General features: G+C 43.8%; 2 protein-coding genes and 1 pseudogene across 5 annotated transcripts in view; 2 read left to right on the forward strand and 1 right to left on the reverse strand.

Moving 5' to 3' along the window:
• Positions 1–9207, reverse strand: part of EIF2S3 (eukaryotic translation initiation factor 2 subunit gamma) — a 30048-nt gene extending 20841 nt beyond the window's left edge. The window contains exons 1-4 of one of the 2 annotated variants that reach the window (XM_067023604.1): positions 9088–9207; positions 2402–2462; positions 1960–2079; positions 1347–1468 (exon numbers count right to left, since the gene is read on the reverse strand). The gene's annotated coding sequence lies outside the window, so the exon portion shown is untranslated. The remainder of the gene's footprint in view (positions 1–1346; positions 1469–1959; positions 2080–2401; positions 2463–9087) is intronic. The other variant, XM_067023605.1, reaches the window with a different exon arrangement.
• Positions 181–594, forward strand: LOC131748524 (guanine nucleotide-binding protein G(I)/G(S)/G(O) subunit gamma-5 pseudogene; annotated as a pseudogene).
• Positions 8911–13515, forward strand: part of KLHL15 (kelch like family member 15) — a 34060-nt gene continuing 29455 nt past the window's right edge. The window contains exons 1-2 of one of the 3 annotated variants that reach the window (XM_067023602.1): positions 8911–8969; positions 9544–9743. The gene's annotated coding sequence lies outside the window, so the exon portion shown is untranslated. Of the gene's footprint in view, positions 8970–9179; positions 9744–9952; positions 9985–13515 lie in introns of those variants that run through there. The other 2 variants (XM_059050633.2, XM_067023603.1) reach the window with 2 other exon arrangements.

Below are 13515 nucleotides of genomic sequence, written 5' to 3' on the forward strand. Positions count from 1 at the left end.
GGGGGGATTATATTTTTTATTCCTTTGGATGCGCTCCTCTTCCTAAATACCCCCAAATTCTTAGCATATATTTCTTAGTAATAATAATATAAATCAATATTTACTGTTTACCAGGCATGGTGCTGAGTGGTTTACAGTCCTTATTGCATTTGTTCCTTACAATTACCCTTGGAGGACCCACCACCGATCCACCGATGGATTGCCCATCTGCCCAGCTCTCGCGTGCGCCATGTCTGGTTCCTCCAGCGTCGCCGCTATGAAGAAAGTGGCTCAACAGCTCCGGCTGGAGGCCGGGCTCAACCGCGTGAAGGTTTCCCAGGCAGCTGCAGATTTGAAACAATTCTGTATGCAGAATGTTCAACATGACCCCCTGCTGACTGGAGTAGCTTCAAGTACAAATCCCTTCAGATCTCAGAAAGTCTGTTCCTTTTTGTAGTAAAATGAATCTTTGCAAGGTTTTTAAACCACTTTTCATAAACCGGTGAATATTCAAAGGAAAGGTAAATTTGAAGCCTGTACAAAAGCCTGTCTCTATAACATGTGCCATACTATACAAACTTCTACTTTTGTCAGTCTACCTCCCTGAATATTCATGAATTTGTTTCACAAGGGTCATTATTTTATACACACTGGTGGCAGCATACAATAAAATACTTAGTATATATAAAAAAAAGAAAAACAATTACCCTTGGAGATTGTCCATATCCTTGGAACGGTGAAATTAATTGACATGTACACACTGCTATATTTAAAATAGATAACCAACAAGGACCTACTATATAGCACAGGGAACTCTGCTCAATATTCTGTAATAACTTAAATGGGGAAAGAATTTGAAATAGATACATGTCTATGTATAACTGAATCACTTTATTGTACACCTGAAACTAATACAACATTGTTTATCAACTATACTCCAATATAAAATAAAAATTTTTTGGAGGGCTTCCCTGGTGGCGCAGTGGTTGAGAATCTGCCTGCTAATGCAGGGGACACAGGTTCGAGCCCTGGTCTGGGAAGATCCCACATGTCGCAGAGCAACTAGGCCCGTGAGTCACAACTACTGAGCCTGCGTGTCTGGAGCCTGTGCTCTGCAACAAGAGAGGCCGCGATACTGAGAGGCCCACGCACCGCGATGTAGAGTGGCCCCCACTTGTCACAACTAGAGAAAGCCCTCGCACAGAAACGAAGACCCAACACAGCAAAATAAATAAATTAATTAATAAACTCCTACCCCCAACATCATCTTTTAAAAAAATTTTTTTTAAATAAATTGCCCCAAGGCATAAAGCAAAAAAAATGGAGGATCTAGGATTTGAACCCATGCAGCCAGACCCAGAACCCACATGTTGAAGCACTGTGCTGCACGGTCTCCTGCACTGCTCTCTGGTGAAGCTGACCAAAGTGTCACAGGCACATGGTGTTTGCTTGTATACGGAGGACACTTCTGATAGGGATTGTTTTAAATCTGTAGATAAATTTGAGGAAAATCACCATCTTCACAACCTTGAGACTTCCATTCCCAGAGGGCCAGCCTGCCCCACTTATGTTTAGCATTCCCGTGTCCCTCCCAAGTCATGCTCCCAGAACAGCGGAAAGTTCAGCCATCCTTTCAGCCAGACCTGGGCCCCGGTTGTTCACATGTACCTCCCCTGCTTCCACTTCAGCTACCCCTGCCCCAAGCTGAAGAGGCCAGAACTGACTTACCTGAAGTCCCTCCATGCCCTGTATTGACAAAGACATTTTGTCCCAAGACAGCTATGCATAGCTGTCTCTTTGCAGAACTTAGTTTTAGAACCAGTAAATAACCTCAGAGCCTAGATTCAATCCCGTCTCTATCCTTAACCACAGTCCCCAAACCCTAAAGCTGTGCGCTGGCAACAGTAGTTACTGGAGGCTTTTCTTCACTTCTTCCATCAAGCAAACACCATATAGCAGCTCTTCATTGCTCCCACTCACCTCAACTCTGGCGTTCACACTTAGGATGTGTGTGTGTCTGCATGCACATCTACTGAAGTGCAGTATTGATGAATATGCGGCTTGTGTCTTGAGGCTTCTCAAGCATAGTGTTGCTTTTCACTGGTTCATAAAGAACATAAACATGATTAACTTTAGGGGAGGATTTGTTCTTTTCAACATTTTCATTTACAAGGGGGTATTGTCTACACTGTGTTTCAAAGTAAATACATTTTATTAAAACGATGGCATTAATTTCATCTTTGATTGATAGTGGGTGTTTTAACAACTTACAGTACTTTTCTAGCCAGCTTAGCATAGCACGCTCTGTTTTACTCTTGTGTCACTGGCTACTCCTTCTCTGTCTCCTTGGCAGCTCTCTATCTTCTCCCAGATGACTCCCTAACGTTGGAGTGCCCCAGAGCCCAGCCCTTGCTCTACTTACCCTCAGCCCCTTGGTAATCTTCCAAACACCTCATGAATATGTGACTTGCATGTTGTGGCTTCTGAAACACAGTGTTATTTTTCATTAGCTTGTAAGGAGCACAAAAGTGGTGAATTTCTTTTAAAATTTTATTTTTAAACATTTCCATTTGCAAGGGGGCATTGTCTAGACTGCATTTCAAGGTAAATATTTTCAGTTAAAATGGACCTAGAGATTGTCATACTGAGTGAAGTCAGTCAGACAGAGAAAGACAAATATCACATGATATCACTTATGTTGTGGAATCTAAAAAAAATGGTACAAATGAACTTACTTACAAACAGAAATAGAGTCACAGATGTAGAAAACAAACTTATGGTTACCAAGGGTAAAGTGGGGGGGAGGGATAAATTGGGAGACTGGGATTGACACATACACACTGCTATATATAAAATTGAAAACCAACAAAAACCTACTGTATAGCACAGGGAACTCTACTCAATGCTCTGTAATGACCTATACGGGAAAAGAATCTAAAAAAGAGTGGATATATGTATAATTGATTCACTTTGCTGTACAGCAGAAACTAACACAACATTGTATTTTTTGTTTGTTTGTTTGTTTTTTGGCCGTGCCTCGTGGCTTGCCGGGGTCTTAGCTCCCCGACCAGGGATCTATCCCCAGCCCTTGGCAGTGAAAGCACAGAGTGCTAACCACTGGACCGCCAGGGAATTCCCTAACACAACACTGTAAATCGACTACACTCCAATAAAAAATAATTTTAAAAATGGCGACATTCACTGTATCTTTTGTTGACGGTGGATGTTCAGCAACTTACAGTACGTGTCTCCCCAGCTTGTAGCGTACCACACTCTAGTCTCCTAGACCAGTTCCTGATGTTCTCTGGGATGGCTCCCTACCCTTGGCACGCCCCAGATTCTACTCCTTGCACCTTCTCCTTTTTCCCCCATTCCCTTCAAACCTGCTTCTTCTTGAAGTCTTCCAGATCTCAGGAAATGAAAATTCCATCCTTCTTTGCTACCTTTCTTTCCTTTATCCCTACATCCAGGAAATTCTGTTGGTTCTACCTTCAAGAATATTTGCAGACTTCTGGCAAGTTCTCACCATCTCCACTGTGGCCCCCATTCCACTCCATCGTTGGAAAAGTCCGTCTCCTTACCCATCTCCCTGCTTCCACACTTGTCTGCCTAATTCTTTTTTTTAACTGCTCATTTTATTTTTTTGTGTGTATTATCTTCCAGTGTTTTTTTCCCCTTTCAGTTGTATTGAGATGTAACTGACATACAGCACTGTATAAGTTTAAGGTGTACAGAATAATGACCTGACTTACATATATTGTGAAACGATCACCACAATAAGTCTAGTTAACATCCATCATCTCATACAGATACAAGGGGGAAAAAAAAGAAAAAATGCTTTTTTCCTTGTGGTGAGAACTTTTAGGGTCCACTCTTTAAGTAACTTTCAAATATACCGTACACCAGTGTTAACTATAGTCATCGTGTTGTGTATTATAGTACACCTAAATTCTCTTCTACACAGCAGCCTGAGTGTTAATCTTATTACTCCTCTTCTCAAAACCTTCCAAAGGTTCCTAACTTTTCAAAGGCCAAAGACCTAATAATGGCCAACAAGGCTTTACACAGTCTGGTCCCTCATCTCCTTGAAGTCAAGGCTAAAATAACAGAAGGAAAAACAAAAGGGACTTCCCTGGTGGTCCAGTGGTTAAGACTCTGCCCTTCCACTGCAGGGGCATGGATTCGATCCCTGGTAAGGGAACTAAGATCCTGCATGCCCCGCAGTGTGGCCAAAAAAAAAAAGGCTAAAATGACTACCCTATCATCCCAGTTAAAATTGGAACACCTCTCCCCCTCGACACTCGTAATCTCTTTATCCTGCTCTATTATTTCCCATATGGTCACATTCTAAGAGAGACCACATAATTTGCTTATTTATTTTGTTTATTGCCTGACTTACGCAGTCTATAAGAAGGCAAGGATTTTCATATGTTTTGGCCACTGATAGATCCGCAGTGCTTAGAACAGGACTTGGCACATAGTAGGTACTCATAAATATTTATGCCATGAATAAATAAATTAGTATAGTAGATTATAAGTGAACAATTTATTGAATTAAGTGGGAGTAAAAAAAATGCAACTGTAAAGATCACTGAATATGTTAATCAGTATAATAACATAATATAGTGGAAAGAGCATGGGGTGAGAGGCAACACAGGAGGGGAGAAGCCCTGTCTGCCAAGGTCTATACATGCCAGCCTTCCTGATTTTTGCTTCTTTTCCTCTGCCCTTCGGGTCCTACTGTAACCCTACCTGAATTTTCAGTGGTTCTCTAAATAAAGGTGCCTCGCTGCCTCTTCCAGGATCAGAAGGCACTGCCCTGCGAGTATCCTTTACTCTTTTTCCCTTTCCTCCTTCCCTTTGGACTGAACTTAGCAATCACTGCCTCCAAGTAACCTTGCTTGACACGCCGAAGCCCAGATTACATCCCCCCGTTTGTGCTAGCTCACACAACACCCCATGTTGTCTAAATCTGTCACAATGTGTTAGGGACTCTGAAACCAAAGCTGAGTGCTTTTGAATCCTTGTTGGCTGGCCACAGGTGCAAGGCAGTTACTCTAACAACTGCAGGCAGAGAATTGTTTGCTCGGGCTTTAAGGATGGAAGTGAAATATGAAGAAGCATTTGGTTCCTGGAAGAATTACAGTGTTGAGTCCCCTTGACCATAAAGATATGTTATCACTTCATTATCCTTGAGGTAGCTTCCCACATTGGTGAAATAACACAAATGAAAATATTTCAGATGCACCTGTTTCATGGGGGGAGTGCCCTGTGAAGGGCCTTTGCTTGTTTTTCTGCCCACATCCCTTTTGGATGTTTAGGAATTTCATATTCTCCTAGCTGGGCCCAGGGGATGGGTCTGGGGGCTCATAAGATTGGGGAAGAGAGAAGATGGGAGAAACAAGTGATATTTTTAAGAATGGGTTCCCACCAAATAGTACAGATCTGACTTAGAGATGACCAGAAAGAACCTCCATGTGTAAGGATCTCTAGAAGCCATGACCTGTTTAAAGAGATTGCAATTTCTTTGTGATGGCTTTAGGTTTTTGCTTTGCTAGGGAAGTGGAGGGAGAATTAAGTTTGAGTCATGAAGTGCAAAGAGAGAGTTGGAGAAATATGGAGAGGTGGTGAAAGATCAGAAGGCCAGAAGTAATAATAGGAGAGAGGCTAAGAAGAGCCACTCTAAGTGACAGGTGACCAACGATGCCCAAGATGTGTAAACATTAACCAGGATTCCTCCAACATTCATGAAGACATTGATTTCCTATTAGTCATGCAACATAATATTCTGTTTGGCTGTTAAAACAACAAACTTTCACGGCTGGAAAAGTTTGGGATCAAACAGCGGATCTTGATTGCATTTTGAAGGTTCCATCTGGGATAGGGACCCGGAAATAAGGCCTAGGACAACAGTCACCATCCTGTTGGAATGTGTCAGTGTACAAGTCTTGGTGTGGACCCGCAGAAGTTTGTACTGATTTGGGGGATACCGGTATACCCTGAGGGGCTTAGAAAACCCCCCTGAAGAGCTACAGAGTACTTGGCAAAAGTTTTCAAGAGGAAAGAAAATATATATGCAGCTTTATTAGAGTTTGCTGAGGATGTAACTTTGATTCCCTGACACTGGGATGGAGGCTAGTTACATGAAAAGTGATTACCAAGATAATTACCATAGACTCTGTGGATTTCTGAAGAGCCTCAACTTCTTTTTTAAAAAAAGAGGGAGGGGAGAGGGTATACAGTATCCTAAATCCTCAGAACCCCCGGCTATGAACTTCCTTCTAACTCCACTACCGCTCCCAGCCCCAAGCCTCTAGCATGCCTCCGGACATCTCTGGACTGCTAGATATCGGGTTTGAGGACTGTACTCTCAAATACTTAAGCTAGATGGCTAGGAAAAGACAGCTTCCAGTTGCCCCATGGGGCTTTTTCAGTGTGAAAGGATGCCCTCAAGGCATTTAGGAGCTCCCATTACTTTCCAGTAATTGGTGGGAAAAGTAATTGAAGACAGGAATTACCTGGAGGAGTTAATTTAAATAATGTGGTTTTATTTTGCTTGGTCTTGGAGAAGCAGAATGCTTCTTATTATACTAGACCCGTCTATAAAACACTCATTTTTTAAAATTTATTTTTTATGTTTCCTTAAAAAAAATTTTGTTAAAAACGCTCATTAAAAAAAGATAGTAAAGGAGGCATCACTGATTAAAGATAACTTTTTTTCGGGGGGGGCTCTACATAGTAATATATAGATTGGTGGAAAGACACAGCCCAGTTTCAGAAACTGTATATATATACACACACACATAATTTGGACTTAATGGAATGTCACCAGACCGTGTCATGTCATAATAAGGAGCATTGTGATGACAATGGCTCATGACATCACTGTAAGTATATATACACGTGCTACTTAGAACATAGACACATTTCAGTCTTTGCTTGAACAAGTATGTATACACGTGCTACTTATAACACAGACACAGACACATTTCAGTCTCCTCTTGAACAAGTCTCCAGACAGATCAGTGCCACACTATGTAATACATAGTTCAAAATGTATGTCTATTAGCTAATGTACAAAAATCAAAATCCAGCGCTTTTAGATGTTCAAGAATAATGCATGAAAACTCAGATGTTCAAAGTTGAATCTATAACTTTAAAAAAAAATTTATTTATCTATTTATTTATTTATTTTTGGCTGAGTTGGGTCTTTTGTTGCTGCGTGCGGGCTTTCTCTAGTTGTGGTACGGGGGCTTCTCATTGTGGTGGCTTCTCTTGTTGAGGAGCTTGGGCTCTAGGCGCGCAGGCTTCAGTAGTTGTGGCTCGCGGGCTCTAGAGCGCAGGCTCAGTAGTTGCGGCGCATGGGCTTAGCTGCTCCGCGGCATGTGGGATCTTCCCGGACCGGGGCTCGAACCCGTGTCCCCTGCACTGGCAGGCGGATTCTTAACCAGTGCGCCACCAGGGAAGACCTCTATAACGTTTTAAAGTTATTTTATGGGGCTTCCCTGGTGGCGCACTGGTTAAGAATCCGCCTGCCAGTGCAGGGGACACGGGTTCGAGCCCCGGTCCGGGAAGATCCCACATGCCGCGGAGCAGCTAAGCCCATGCGCCGCAACTACTGAGCCTGCGCTCTAGAGCCCGCGAGCCACAACTACTGAAGCCTGTGCTCTGCAACAAGAGAAGCCACAGCAATGAGAAGCCCGCGCACTGCAACAAAGAGTAGCCCCCACTGGCCGCAACTAGAGAAAGCACGCGCAAAGAAACGAAGACCCAACGCAGCCAAAAGTAATTTATTTTTTAAAAAGTCATTTATGGCTTACAGTTTTTTAAAGCTTGTTTTATAGTTTAAATCAGAAAAGGGACACGTTATTTCCCTATTTTCAAAAGATTAAAGTGAGTCACTATTTTTTCCCACGTAGTAGTCTACTTCAGCAAAATGGTACACAGTGTGCTATTTTGGCCTCTTGGGAAACATGACATATTCAAGTTTGCTAGAAAGAGATTAATGATCGTTTTTAGCCATACATCTCCCAATATCTTCGGGATATTGATCTACAGAGAAAATGGTGGCAGGGGGTGGGGGTAGGAGAAATCTCTCAGTTTAGGATCAGAAATGGGCAATGGATGACTTAATTTAAGGTTAGTTGTAGAACCAGTGGCCTCCAACTGTGTTTTTCTGTCATCTACACTTTTCCCTCAATGAGATTTCACAGCAATAAATTTACAAAACAGTCCTGTAATGTAGTTTTAAATTCTTAAATCAAGAAAAGGCGGTATGTGAAAAGCATTAGCTACAACTCTAGAACCGATTTGTCAAAAGCGAACAACCACCCCCAAAATCACTGCCCTCTGAATGTTCGTTCTTGCCATCTTACTTTGACGCAAATAGAAACAGAACAGCGTTTTTAGATCCGGCATTTCTGTGCGGTGCAGACATGCCGTTTTCTATGAATTTTCTCACCTCTGGGAAATGTATTTCTGAAACGTATAACTGTTGTGCAACTAGCCAAGTGGAACTATGACGCAACAACCCCCTGCAAGTTGCCTTTAAAACAATGATGTCATTTGGCGCAGATGTAGTCACGTTTATAACACAGGTACATACCGCAAAGCTCCCTCCACGTCGTCCCTGATTCCCCCACCCCCACCGTGTGCAAGATGCAAAAAGACATTTCCCGGGTTTCCTAACCCTCAACTTGTCGAGGGTGGGCGCACCCCACTGGCTCGAGCCCACCGCTCGTGCAAACGAAGTGGGACCGCGGCAAGGGAACCAGCATTGCCGAGAGTTCCCAGCCCCGACGGCGACGCCACGTCGGGCCGCCTTCTTCCCTCGGTGAGGCCCGCTGGCGTGGCCTGCAGAACGTGGGGCCCCGCGGGCGTGGGACAGCCCTGCCCCCACCCCGCTCCCACACCCGCTCCCGCTCCCGCGGCGCCGGAAGTGACGCGCGCTGGGTGAAAGATGGCGGCATTGGCGCTCGACCAGGGGGAAGGTAAACACCCTCCGGGCCGCTCCCCGCGCGCGGGCCCCCTCGAGGCGCCGGTGGGGGCCGAGGGCGCCTCCCAGGCCTCCGTTCCAACTCTCAGCTTCCCACCCCACGACCTCCCTACCCGCGTGGCAGGCTTCCGCTTTGCGACGACGGCGAACGGAGCCCCATGCCGGCGGGCCCCGCCTCCCTGGGCGGACCCCGGGCGGCTCCCGTGGCCCGCAGGGGGCGCGCGGCCCGGAGCGGCCCCTGGCTCGTGGCCCCGCACGCTCCGCCCCTTGCCCGCCCCTTTTCCGCCTTCCTCCACCCCCGGCGTGGGTGATCCTGAGGCTCGGCGCGCTTCGGGGCAGAAGCCCAGAGACGCCGTCGTCGACGTCGCCAGTGCCTGCGCCTCTGTTGCTGTCTGCGACCCCCCAGCCCCTCTCTCCGCCCGAGGCCCCGAGTCGGCCCTACCGCCGACCCCAGCCGGGCGCTGCGAGGCCCCTGGCGTTGGCAAGGCCGGGCCCGGCCCCGACGCCGCTCCGCCTCGCGCAGATCCCGACTGTCTCGAATTGCGTCTCAGCGCTGTCTTCTTTCCCAGGACTGGTTTCGTGGGGGCCGCAGGCGCGCAGACTCGCCCCCCGCCGGAGCGCCCCGGCCCGGCCCCGGAGCGGCCCCTTGTAGACGTTCTAGAAGCCTGCTGAGTGCCGTCCCGGCGCCCGACCGCCCACCGTCCGGCCCGCTGGCCCGCTTCTTCCTGATGCAGACTGCCGTCCACTAGAGGCTGGACGGACCCCCGAGGTGCGTAGCCGCCCCTGGCCCTCCGGCCTGCGGGAGCCCGGGCTTCGTCCGCGGCCCCGCGCTAGGCACGGATTCGGTAGCCCTTTCTGCACCGACCCGAGTCAGACATTTGGTTGACGCCGGCATCTAATTTGTCTTTGAGTTTACTTAAATTGTTTGAAATTTAATTTTTTTGAAGGAGGAAAAAAAAAAAAAAAGGAAGAAGCATAATTCAGCCATTTTTTGCAGCACACAGCTGCAGGTACCATGATTATTTTCTCCCTAACCCGTTTCTTTCCTTTACAAATTCTGTGTGTGCCTGAAATAGAACTATGCGAAATGCGAGGCATAAAACGCGGAATCAGAAGGTCTGGGTTCGACTGGGTGACTCCGAGAAAATCGCTTAGCGAACCTCGGTTTCTTATCTATGAAATCTAGTCAGTTATAGCCACATCACAGGGTAGCGAGGACTGTATGAGGTCATATATGTGAAAATAATCTGTAGCTGTAAAGTGTTGTAAAAATGCAAGGCAATTTTTAAAGTAACCTTTGCCAGAGTGGTGAATGTTGTAGTGGCTAACTGTTGCTGCCTCTTTATTTCTATATTATAAGTATAAGGAATAAGTGCGGGATAGGAAGCAGTGCTGTGAATCGACTAGATATATAATAGTCACGTTGCTTGGCCTTGTTCCTACGAAATGCTAACTGCTTATTTAAATAACGGTATTCTTTAATTCAAATTTAACGTTACTGTAGTGGTTTGCTTTTCATTTTTCTAGGCCGCTTATGCCCTTTTTTTTACTTGGAATATTAAGCACCTTGCATTTGTTCAGTCTTTTCTATTTTTTGAATTTACATTTTCTTTTGGTAGTCTGATTAAATTGTAATTTAGAAAATGCTTTTAAGATATATATCCTAATTTTAATGCCTGTTTTTCATATCTAGGAAACAAGATGTCTGAATATCTCTAGTAATTTGAAAATTGTTTTTGGAGAGCTTGTAAATGCATGAAGATTTCTGTACTTAATAGATCTAGAAATGTATAGAAAATTTCAATTGGGGGACACTTAATTTCATATTTATGTAATTTAATTCTCTTTTTTAATCATCACAACACTTAGTAGGTGCTTAGAGCCAGGTTTTCCGTGGTAAAGGATGTTAATTTGCACTTTTTATTGCCGATTAACTTGGGGGGGATACTAGGATATATAAGCTATAAATATTTGTGGTTTGAAAATCGGACTTATTTGTCAGAATTTATGATACATATGTGTAACAGATCAGTATGAAATCATTTTTATTTGGCACATCAAAAATGTATGGTTTTTTAAAATGGTCCACAAAAAGTGAAAGAGAAGCTTTTTTTTTAGTATATTGTTATTTTTAGCTAACAAATGGTTTTCTGAGTTTTTTTCTGAAATGTTTTATTAAATTTATAATCCAGTACGAGTTGTCTTTCCGAATATGCTTTTTTTAAAGCAGAATAATATAAGGCGGACAGGATTAAATTAGCAAAAGGAAGAGCCTATTTTAATGTGCTAGCTTTTATACATTGGACTTATCGCTTGTCCTGAAGATAAAATTTTGACAAATCAGTGCTTCATTAGGAACTTCAAGGTTTGGCCTTCTCTCTGCCTTGATTTGGGTTACCTGGGGCTAAAACCTTGGAACCAGGGCTGGCGTGGCTTCATTGGTGTCCAGAAGGACCCCAAACTTAGTTTAATAATCTGCGCGTAAAACTGGCATTGTACAGTATAAAGGTGAATGGTGAAATTCGTGGTAATGTAAATTTTTTTTTTCTTTACTTAGAATGCATTAAACAGCAAATAAAAAAACACCATGACATGTCGAGAGAGACCTCAGAAGAAAGGAGAAAGCTTTGTACTTTACTACCTTTAACGACACTTTTTTCCTGCTTTTGAGCGAGGGGCCCCACATTTTCATTTTGCCCTGGGCCCCCAAAATGATGTAGCTGGCCTGTTCTGAAACTTGCCCTTTCCTATTTTAAACGTTTTCAGAGTGAATAACATTAACTGTGAAGAGAATGAATCTATAGCTTATGAAGGGTCAGATTAATTTATTAGCATATATTTCCTCTGAATTGGAATGCTGTAGCTGTTGTGGGCTTTTTTATTGAAGAGAAATGAAAGGCAGTTATTGCTGAAGCATTGCAGGATAGTGCTTAAACTCGGCTCTGAAATCAGACTGACCCCAGCTTATGAAGAATCATAGCCTTGGGCAAGTTACTTAACGTCTGTGAGCTTTGATTTTGTTTCATCTCTAAATCAGGGATGGTTACGGAACATGGAGGGTTGCAAGGGTTAAATTTATTTATTCATCCCACAAATATTTATTAAGCACTTATTATGTGCCAAGCACCGTTCCTAGAAAGGTTGTGGGGATACAACAGCCAACGAAACAAAACAAAACAACAAAAAAGTAAACTAAATAAGGAAAATAGCCTTATCTCCATTTAATATACTACGGAGAAAAATAAAGCAGGAAAGGAACAGGAGGATTTTCTGTTGGGTGGGGTGGGTGGGAGTAAAGACCTGAAGGGAGCCTTATATATTGGGATTAGTGATCCAGGCAGAGGGAATGGCAAGTTCAGAGGTCTTAAGGCGGGTGTGTGGCTGTTTTTCAAACAACAGAGGCCAGTGTATCTGGGACAGGGTGAACAAGGGGGAGGAATTAGGAGATAACTATTATTGCTGTTCTAGGAGTCTTTGGAGGAACTCTCATAGTTCATTTTTGCCATTGGTATATGTTGTACTGCTGCTGGTCCGAAAGCGGAAGGCCTTTTCAGAATTAGAAATTTTAACTTTGGAATAAAGAAACCAGAAAAGGCAAGATATTTCCTCAGACGTTTTGTTTTTAACATAAGACCTTTAAAACGCATCTGGCTGGGCTTCCCTGGTGGTGCAGTGGTTGAGAGTCTGCCTGCTGATGCAGGGGACACGGGTTCGTGCCGCGGTCCGGGAAGAAACCACGTGCCGCGGGGGAGCTGGGCCCATGAGCCATGGCCGCTGAGCCTGCGCGTCCCGAGCTGAGCCTTCGCGTCCCAAGCCTGTGTGGCGTACGGCAAAAAAGCAAAAAAAAAAAAGAAAAGAAACAAAACAACTCATCTGGTTGATAAAAACAGATAGAAGATGTATTCTTTGTCTCTGATAAGATCATTGAATTTAGTTAATGATTCTGCATCATTTTAAGATTTGCAGGAAATCTGTATGGTAACATCAGGACCTTCCAAAAGGTTCAGTTTAGTTGTTTATTTCTTATGTAAAACTAAGGTGTTAACATTATCGTATTGATTATTTCATGTTAGGAAGTAACTTATTAGAAGATTTGGGGTTTTATTCCCCAATAGAGGCTTTTCCTAGAATTCTCACTGGATCCAATCTCTAAAGGCTAGGGAAGCTGTTTTCCATGACATCACTCTTGGACTACTTTTACTTGTAGTGAAGAATAAGCAGAGGAGCATTAAATTAAAATCTTCTGATGAAAAAATAGCATTGAAACAGGAGTGGCTTTTTCTTATAAGGTTTCTTTTATTATAGGATGACTAAATGCTAAACATACCTGAAAAGTTAAGTAATTTAGATATTAGGTGCCAACCGGGAGGCTGGAGGACCCAGAGCCTTTCTAAAAGCTTAGTTAGTGGTCATTTGCAGTTTGGTACTGAGTTATAAAAACATTTTGATGGACAAGAAAGAATTTCCAGTACTAAACAAATTAGTTAACTTATGCAGCCTTTCTGCTAGTATTAGACTTAGTTGTTTCTCAATTTGAGTAG

The sequence above is a fragment of the Kogia breviceps genome, chromosome X (genome assembly GCF_026419965.1).
Source record: "Kogia breviceps isolate mKogBre1 chromosome X, mKogBre1 haplotype 1, whole genome shotgun sequence".
Lineage (NCBI taxonomy): Eukaryota > Metazoa > Chordata > Mammalia > Artiodactyla > Physeteridae > Kogia > Kogia breviceps.